At 50.3% G+C, this 9,331-nt stretch overlaps 1 long non-coding RNA gene across 1 annotated transcript; it reads right to left on the minus strand.

Annotated features, from left to right (window-relative positions):
• Nucleotides 1-309: 309 nt before the first annotated feature.
• LOC147646978 (uncharacterized) lies at nucleotides 310-7,661 on the minus strand. The gene is made up of 6 exons (XR_015281672.1): nucleotides 7,462-7,661; nucleotides 7,133-7,366; nucleotides 4,325-6,841; nucleotides 3,997-4,230; nucleotides 858-3,705; nucleotides 310-566 (listed from the first exon to the last, which is right to left on the minus strand). It is a non-coding gene; the product is annotated as an uncharacterized LOC147646978 (long non-coding RNA).
• Between the last annotated feature and the right edge of the window lie 1,670 nt (nucleotides 7,662-9,331).

A 9,331-nucleotide genomic window follows, 5' to 3' on the forward strand; every position in this document is an offset into this window, starting at 1 on the left:
GTGTGCCTCATTTCACATGTCCAATTTCAAGGGCCACTAAAAGAGGCTCATGTTTGCCTTGCTACCCACAAGTGCTGTAGGTATTTCCAGGAGAAGAGGGAAAACATCGCTGTCCTGTGGTGTGGTAGAAATGCCACCACAACTGTGATTGTGTGAGCAAAGCCAGCCAGTGCTTTTTGGGGCAGCAGCAGCAGCGGAGAGTGTGGCAGAGCGGTTTTGATACTCTTTTTAGAGTCCTGCAAACATTGTTCCCGAAACAACCCACAGCTTTGCAAACGTGCCCGAAGAAAATGCAAAGAGAACTGGGGTGTGAAAATCAAAGACTGTTTATCTGTAGAAGAAAAGGAACAAGAATGAACTACACCACATATTTACACTGTAAGAATATTGGTAACAACAACAACAACAAACTATAGAACCTATTTACCTGAGAACAGATCTAACAAAACTCTGTGAAACGTATTTACAGACAACTTAAACAAACTCTAAAACTTCTATCCTGAACACAACAACTGTAAAACGTATGTACAGCAGGGTGGCATCTGTGTCTGTGATGTCCCTAAGTCCTGGAAGAAAAACAAGTAGCACGGTCAGTGCAGTCAGGCACGGAAGGGTGTTCCATGTGCTGCCGGGCTGGGACACTGGCCCAGTGGGACTCTGCTGCCAGAAGGGAGCCTGGCTGTGGGCTGTGGCCCAGGCACTGGAACAGGGCTTGTGTGGCCCACAGCAAGCCCAGGCCAGGCCAGGGATGGCCAGCAGAATGCAGTGCATGGGCTAGCGTGTCCCTGAGCAGGAAGTGCCCAGCCCGGCCCCAGGCTGGCAGCAGGGGACCCACTCTGCCTGTGGGGAGCACCTGCCTGTTCTGCTGCTGGCATCGGTCTTCATCCCAAGACCATGTCTTCCTCCTTGTCTTTTAGATCAATATCCATCTCTTCAATAGAATCTTTCGTTTCCACCTCCATCTCTTCCTCTGTCTCGTACATATCCACATCCATCTCTTGCTCTCCAGTATCCTCTCCGTCCACTTCCATGGCTTCTTCTCTATCAGTCTGTGTATCGACGTCCGTCTCCTCCTCTCCGTCTGTGCCAGCCTGCAGAGGTAGCAAAATTTCCCAGCCTGTCCCACAGAGCTCCAGCCCAGCCAGGCAGCTGCGGGGTGTCCGCCTCCGTGGAATAGTAGCATACCTCTTTTGGAACAAATGCAGACATCCTGCAGGGATGGAGAGCAAAATCCAAGCGATGGGGAGCTTTGGGGACTGCTGGGGGAATCAGGGAGCAGGTGGCAACAAGGTGACAGGGGTAGGCTTGGAGCAGGGTGAATGAAGAGCGTGCTGGCACAAGGAGCCAAGGGTTGTGTTGTGGCCGTTGCTGGATGCTGGAAGTTCTAGCTGGAGCGTGCACTGTGACATCACCGCCAGGAGTTCAGGCCCAGGCTGAAGTGGACAACGGAGACCGTAGAATGAATGATGGAATCCCTGGGTGTTTGGGCTTGGAAGGGACCCTAAAGACCATCTTGTTCCAAGCGGAGCAATCTTCGCCCAGAATAGGTTGCTCAGAGCCCCGCTCCCAGCTGGCCTTGGATGTTGCCAAGGATGGAGCATCCCCAGCCTCTGTGCACAGCCCGGGCCAGTGGCCCAGCAGCCGGAGTGGAAAAGAGCAGCTTCATTAGATCCAACTTCAAGCTCACTCCTGCAGTTGAAAGGCTTCTCCTCTCTGTGCCCATCTTTCCTAGAGCTGCAGGGAGGCCTCGCCAGCCCCCTTCTCTTTCCAGGCTGAGCATCCCCAGCCCCACACGGACAGCAGTCCGATGCGTGGCAGTCAAGGCTAAAGGCTAGCAAATGGCTACATCAGGAAGTGAGAGATGGAAGCTTTTGGAGATGGAAGCTTTACCTCTAAATGTAGAAAAGAAAGAAAAGTGGAGGGGGAAATGGTGGGACTCTGGCTCTGTTCTAACTGGTGAAGATTTTCTTTTCTTCTTTTCTGTCGTGCTAACCCAAGTTTTGTTGTTTGAAAGGAGGTTTAGCAAAATATCCATCGTCTTCTCCACTGCTGAAACACTGAACAACACCTGGGCAGGCTGAGGATGCAGAGCAAAACCTGCAAATATCTACTGCTGATCGTGATCCTGGGGAATGCAGCTAAAGCCAGCCAAAAGCAATTTCTGGAAAGTCAAGCCTGCTTTACGTTTTCTGGAGTTTGGTTGTGCCAACTTCACCAGTCATTTCTAAAAAAGGAAAAGAAACTCCAAGCAAAAGAGAGAAAAACACAAAGAAACCAACCCAAAGAAACCAATCAAACAAACAGATAAAACACCCCCAATCAAACCAAAGGCAATGAGAAGTTAGGACTAGTTGTAAGGATATCACAGCAGGCGAATGGCTGCTTCCTACTTGGATCACCATCCAAAGCCACCTAGAACAACTTCTCCAAAACATATCCAACAGGAGAAATGGAAAAAGTGATCCATGGCAGCTCTGCATTGTGGTGAAGGATGAGCATGCAGTGGTCCAGATGCAGCATTGCCCACCCTCCAGGCTGCTGTTTGCTCTGCTGAAAGACTCTTGCAGGACTGTGGCCCCTCTCCATGCAATGGAAATCATTGCCACAGCTCTCAGTTGAGGCACTGGCATTTCCAGAGCCAGATTCAGGCACAATCCTACTGCCTGCTGAGCATCTGGGAAAGGTGCTGAGCATCTTCAGGCCTAGAAGCACAAAAGAGCTCAGGCTCTCCCCGAACTGGGTTTTCAGGGCAGCTTTCCATATCTCTGCAAGATTTCTTCATCCCTCAACACGTCTGACTTTATGATGTCCAACGATGCATTTGGGTTTCTTCCGTCCTCTTGTGTGCCCGTGAGTAACCTTCCACGTGGATGAAGGAGATTGTGTACAGGACAATTGATTGCGGCATTGCCATTTGGCTTCACTGTCACTCAGTTGAACACGGTCCTTATCTAAGAAGGACTTCCAAGAAATGGGTAGGAGTTTTGGCTGTGAGAGGAGCAGAAAGCACATTTTCTACAGCAAATTGCTAGCTGATGCACTTTCCTCCCTGCCAAAATAGTGATTGCCATTCATCTTCCTGGGAAGAATGTAAAGACCCATTCAGAGATGCCAGGTTCAGCTGGCCTGTGGCTTTGTGTGCCTCATTTCACATGTCCAATTTCAAGGGCCACTAAAAGAGGCTCATGTTTGCCTTGCTCCCCACAAGTGCTGTAGGTATTTCCAGGAGAAGAGGGAAAACATCGCTGTCCTGTGGTGTGGTAGAAATGCCACCACAACTGTGATTGTGTGAGCAAAGCCAGCCAGTGCTTTTTGGGGCAGCAGCAGCAGCGGAGAGTGTGGCAGAGCGGTTTTGATACTCTTTTTAGAGTCCTGCAAACATTGTTCCCGAAACAACCCACAGCTTTGCAAACGTGCCCGAAGAAAATGCAAAGAGAACTGGGGTGTGAAAATCAAAGACTGTTTATCTGTAGAAGAAAAGGAACAAGAATGAACTACACCACATATTTACACTGTAAGAATATTGGTAACAACAACAACAACAACAAACTATAGAACCTATTTACCTGAGAACAGATCTAACAAAACTCTGTGAAACGTATTTACAGACAACTTAAACAAACTCTAAAACTTCTATCCTGAACACAACAACTGTAAAACGTATGTACAGCAGGGTGGCATCTGTGTCTGTGATGTCCCTAAGTCCTGGAAGAAAAACAAGTAGCACGGTCAGTGCAGTCAGGCACGGAAGGGTGTTCCATGTGCTGCCGGGCTGGGACACTGGCCCAGTGGGACTCTGCTGCCAGAAGGGAGCCTGGCTGTGGGCTGTGGCCCAGGCACTGGAACAGGGCTTGTGTGGCCCACAGCAAGCCCAGGCCAGGCCAGGGATGGCCAGCAGAATGCAGTGCATGGGCTAGCGTGTCCCTGAGCAGGAAGTGCCCAGCCCGGCCCCAGGCTGGCAGCAGGGGACCCACTCTGCCTGTGGGGAGCACCTGCCTGTTCTGCTGCTGGCATCGGTCTTCATCCCAAGACCATGTCTTCCTCCTTGTCTTTTAGATCAATATCCATCTCTTCAATAGAATCTTTCGTTTCCACCTCCATCTCTTCCTCTGTCTCGTACATATCCACATCCATCTCTTGCTCTCCAGTATCCTCTCCGTCCACTTCCATGGCTTCTTCTCTATCAGTCTGTGTATCGACGTCCGTCTCCTCCTCTCCGTCTGTGCCAGCCTGCAGAGGTAGCAAAATTTCCCAGCCTGTCCCACAGAGCTCCAGCCCAGCCAGGCAGCTGCGGGGTGTCCGCCTCCGTGGAATAGTAGCATACCTCTTTTGGAACAAATGCAGACATCCTGCAGGGATGGAGAGCAAAATCCAAGCGATGGGGAGCTTTGGGGACTGCTGGGGGAATCAGGGAGCAGGTGGCAACAAGGTGACAGGGGTAGGCTTGGAGCAGGGTGAATGAAGAGCGTGCTGGCACAAGGAGCCAAGGGTTGTGTTGTGGCCGTTGCTGGATGCTGGAAGTTCTAGCTGGAGCGTGCACTGTGACATCACCGCCAGGAGTTCAGGCCCAGGCTGAAGTGGACAACGGAGACCGTAGAATGAATGATGGAATCCCTGGGTGTTTGGGCTTGGAAGGGACCCTAAAGACCATCTTGTTCCAAGCGGAGCAATCTTCGCCCAGAATAGGTTGCTCAGAGCCCCGCTCCCAGCTGGCCTTGGATGTTGCCAAGGATGGAGCATCCCCAGCCTCTGTGCACAGCCCGGGCCAGTGGCCCAGCAGCCGGAGTGGAAAAGAGCAGCTTCATTAGATCCAACTTCAAGCTCACTCCTGCAGTTGAAAGGCTTCTCCTCTCTGTGCCCATCTTTCCTAGAGCTGCAGGGAGGCCTCGCCAGCCCCCTTCTCTTTCCAGGCTGAGCATCCCCAGCCCCACACGGACAGCAGTCCGATGCGTGGCAGTCAAGGCTAAAGGCTAGCAAATGGCTACATCAGGAAGTGAGAGATGGAAGCTTTTGGAGATGGAAGCTTTACCTCTAAATGTAGAAAAGAAAGAAAAGTGGAGGGGGAAATGGTGGGACTCTGGCTCTGTTCTAACTGGCGAAGATTTTCTTTTCTTCTTTTCTGTCGTGCTAACCCAAGTTTTGTTGTTTGAAAGGAGGTTTAGCAAAATATCCATCGTCTTCTCCACTGCTGAAACACTGAACAACACCTGGGCAGGCTGAGGATGCAGAGCAAAACCTGCAAATATCTACTGCTGATCGTGATCCTGGGGAATGCAGCTAAAGCCAGCCAAAAGCAATTTCTGGAAAGTCAAGCCTGCTTTACGTTTTCTGGAGTTTGGTTGTGCCAACTTCACCAGTCATTTCTAAAAAAGGAAAAGAAACTCCAAGCAAAAGAGAGAAAAACACAAAGAAACCAACCCAAAGAAACCAATCAAACAAACAGATAAAACACCCCCAATCAAACCAAAGGCAATGAGAAGTTAGGACTAGTTGTAAGGATATCACAGCAGGCGAATGGCTGCTTCCTACTTGGATCACCATCCAAAGCCACCTAGAACAACTTCTCCAAAACATATCCAACAGGAGAAATGGAAAAAGTGATCCATGGCAGCTCTGCATTGTGGTGAAGGATGAGCATGCAGTGGTCCAGATGCAGCATTGCCCACCCTCCAGGCTGCTGTTTGCTCTGCTGAAAGACTCTTGCAGGACTGTGGCCCCTCTCCATGCAATGGAAATCATTGCCACAGCTCTCAGTTGAGGCACTGGCATTTCCAGAGCCAGATTCAGGCACAATCCTACTGCCTGCTGAGCATCTGGGAAAGCTGCTGAGCATCTTCAGGCCTAGAAGCACAAAAGAGCTCAGGCTCTCCCCGAACTGGGTTTTCAGGGCAGCTTTCCATATCTCTGCAAGATTTCTTCATCCCTCAACACGTCTGACTTTATGATGTCCAACGATGCATTTGGGTTTCTTCCGTCCTCTTGTGTGCCCGTGAGTAACCTTCCACGTGGATGAAGGAGATTGTGTACAGGACAATTGATTGCGGCATTGCCATTTGGCTTCACTGTCACTCAGTTGAACACGGTCCTTATCTAAGAAGGACTTCCAAGAAATGGGTAGGAGTTTTGGCTGTGAGAGGAGCAGAAAGCACATTTTCTACAGCAAATTGCTAGCTGATGCACTTTCCTCCCTGCCAAAATAGTGATTGCCATTCATCTTCCTGGGAAGAATGTAAAGACCCATTCAGAGATGCCAGGTTCAGCTGGCCTGTGGCTTTGTGTGCCTCATTTCACATGTCCAATTTCAAGGGCCACTAAAAGAGGCTCATGTTTGCCTTGCTACCCACAAGTGCTGTAGGTATTTCCAGGAGAAGAGGGAAAACATCGCTGTCCTGTGGTGTGGTAGAAATGCCACCACAACTGTGATTGTGTGAGCAAAGCCAGCCAGTGCTTTTTGGGGCAGCAGCAGCAGCGGAGAGTGTGGCAGAGCGGTTTTGATACTCTTTTTAGAGTCCTGCAAACATTGTTCCCGAAACAACCCACAGCTTTGCAAACGTGCCCGAAGAAAATGCAAAGAGAACTGGGGTGTGAAAATCAAAGACTGTTTATCTGTAGAAGAAAAGGAACAAGAATGAACTACACCACATATTTACACTGTAAGAATATTGGTAACAACAACAACAACAAACTATAGAACCTATTTACCTGAGAACAGATCTAACAAAACTCTGTGAAACGTATTTACAGACAACTTAAACAAACTCTAAAACTTCTATCCTGAACACAACAACTGTAAAACGTATGTACAGCAGGGTGGCATCTGTGTCTGTGATGTCCCTAAGTCCTGGAAGAAAAACAAGTAGCACGGTCAGTGCAGTCAGGCACGGAAGGGTGTTCCATGTGCTGCCGGGCTGGGACACTGGCCCAGTGGGACTCTGCTGCCAGAAGGGAGCCTGGCTGTGGGCTGTGGCCCAGGCACTGGAACAGGGCTTGTGTGGCCCACAGCAAGCCCAGGCCAGGCCAGGGATGGCCAGCAGAATGCAGTGCATGGGCTAGCGTGTCCCTGAGCAGGAAGTGCCCAGCCCGGCCCCAGGCTGGCAGCAGGGGACCCACTCTGCCTGTGGGGAGCACCTGCCTGTTCTGCTGCTGGCATCGGTCTTCATCCCAAGACCATGTCTTCCTCCTTGTCTTTTAGATCAATATCCATCTCTTCAATAGAATCTTTCGTTTCCACCTCCATCTCTTCCTCTGTCTCGTACATATCCACATCCATCTCTTGCTCTCCAGTATCCTCTCCGTCCACTTCCATGGCTTCTTCTCTATCAGTCTGTGTATCGACGTCCGTCTCCTCCTCTCCGTCTGTGCCAGCCTGCAGAGGTAGCAAAATTTCCCAGCCTGTCCCACAGAGCTCCAGCCCAGCCAGGCAGCTGCGGGGTGTCCGCCTCCGTGGAATAGTAGCATAGCTCTTTTGGAACAAATGCAGACATCCTGCAGGGATGGAGAGCAAAATCCAAGCGATGGGGAGCTTTGGGGACTGCTGGGGGAATCAGGGAGCAGGTGGCAACAAGGTGACAGGGGTAGGCTTGGAGCAGGGTGAATGAAGAGCGTGCTGGCACAAGGAGCCAAGGGTTGTGTTGTGGCCGTTGCTGGATGCTGGAAGTTCTAGCTGGAGCGTGCACTGTGACATCACCGCCAGGAGTTCAGGCCCAGGCTGAAGTGGACAACGGAGACCGTAGAATGAATGATGGAATCCCTGGGTGTTTGGGCTTGGAAGGGACCCTAAAGACCATCTTGTTCCAAGCGGAGCAATCTTCGCCCAGAATAGGTTGCTCAGAGCCCCGCTCCCAGCTGGCCTTGGATGTTGCCAAGGATGGAGCATCCCCAGCCTCTGTGCACAGCCCGGGCCAGTGGCCCAGCAGCCGGAGTGGAAAAGAGCAGCTTCATTAGATCCAACTTCAAGCTCACTCCTGCAGTTGAAAGGCTTCTCCTCTCTGTGCCCATCTTTCCTAGAGCTGCAGGGAGGCCTCGCCAGCCCCCTTCTCTTTCCAGGCTGAGCATCCCCAGCCCCACACGGACAGCAGTCCGATGCGTGGCAGTCAAGGCTAAAGGCTAGCAAATGGCTACATCAGGAAGTGAGAGATGGAAGCTTTTGGAGATGGAAGCTTTACCTCTAAATGTAGAAAAGAAAGAAAAGTGGAGGGGGAAATGGTGGGACTCTGGCTCTGTTCTAACTGGCGAAGATTTTCTTTTCTTCTTTTCTGTCGTGCTAACCCAAGTTTTGTTGTTTGAAAGGAGGTTTAGCAAAATATCCATCGTCTTCTCCACTGCTGAAACACTGAACAACACCTGGGCAGGCTGAGGATGCAGAGCAAAACCTGCAAATATCTACTGCTGATCGTGATCCTGGGGAATGCAGCTAAAGCCAGCCAAAAGCAATTTCTGGAAAGTCAAGCCTGCTTTACGTTTTCTGGAGTTTGGTTGTGCCAACTTCACCAGTCATTTCTAAAAAAGGAAAAGAAACTCCAAGCAAAAGAGAGAAAAACACAAAGAAACCAACCCAAAGAAACCAATCAAACAAACAGATAAAACACCCCCAATCAAACCAAAGGCAATGAGAAGTTAGGACTAGTTGTAAGGATATCACAGCAGGCGAATGGCTGCTTCCTACTTGGATCACCATCCAAAGCCACCTAGAACAACTTCTCCAAAACATATCCAACAGGAGAAATGGAAAAAGTGATCCATGGCAGCTCTGCATTGTGGTGAAGGATGAGCATGCAGTGGTCCAGATTGCCCACCCTCCAGGCTGCTGTTTGCTCTGCTGAAAGACTCTTGCAGGACTGTGGCCCTTCTCCATGCAATGGAAATCATTGCCACAGCTCTCAGTTGAGGCACTGGCATTTCCAGAGCCAGATTCAGGCACAATCCTACTGCCTGCTGAGCATCTGGGAAAGCTGCTGAGCATCTTCAGGCCTAGAAGCACAAAAGAGCTCAGGCTCTCCCCGAACTGGGTTTTCAGGGCAGCTTTCCATATCTCTGCAAGATTTCTTCAGCCCTCAACACGTCTGACTTTATTATGTCCAACGATGCATTTGGGTTTCTTCCGTCCTCTTGTGTGCCCGTGAGTAACCTTCCACGTGGATGAAGGAGATTGTGTACAGGACAATTGATTGCGGCATTGCCATTTGGCTTCACTGTCACTCAGTTGAACACGGTCCTTATCTAAGAAGGACTTCCAAGAAATGGGTAGGAGTTTTGGCTGTGAGAGGAGCAGAAAGCACATTTTCTACAGCAAATTGCTAGCTGATGCACTTTCCTCCCTGCCAAAATAGTG

The sequence above is a fragment of the Cyanistes caeruleus genome, unplaced genomic scaffold (assembly GCF_971803275.1).
Source record: "Cyanistes caeruleus unplaced genomic scaffold, bCyaCae1.hap1.1 HAP1_SCAFFOLD_69, whole genome shotgun sequence".
NCBI classification, from domain to species: Eukaryota; Metazoa; Chordata; class Aves; order Passeriformes; family Paridae; genus Cyanistes; species Cyanistes caeruleus.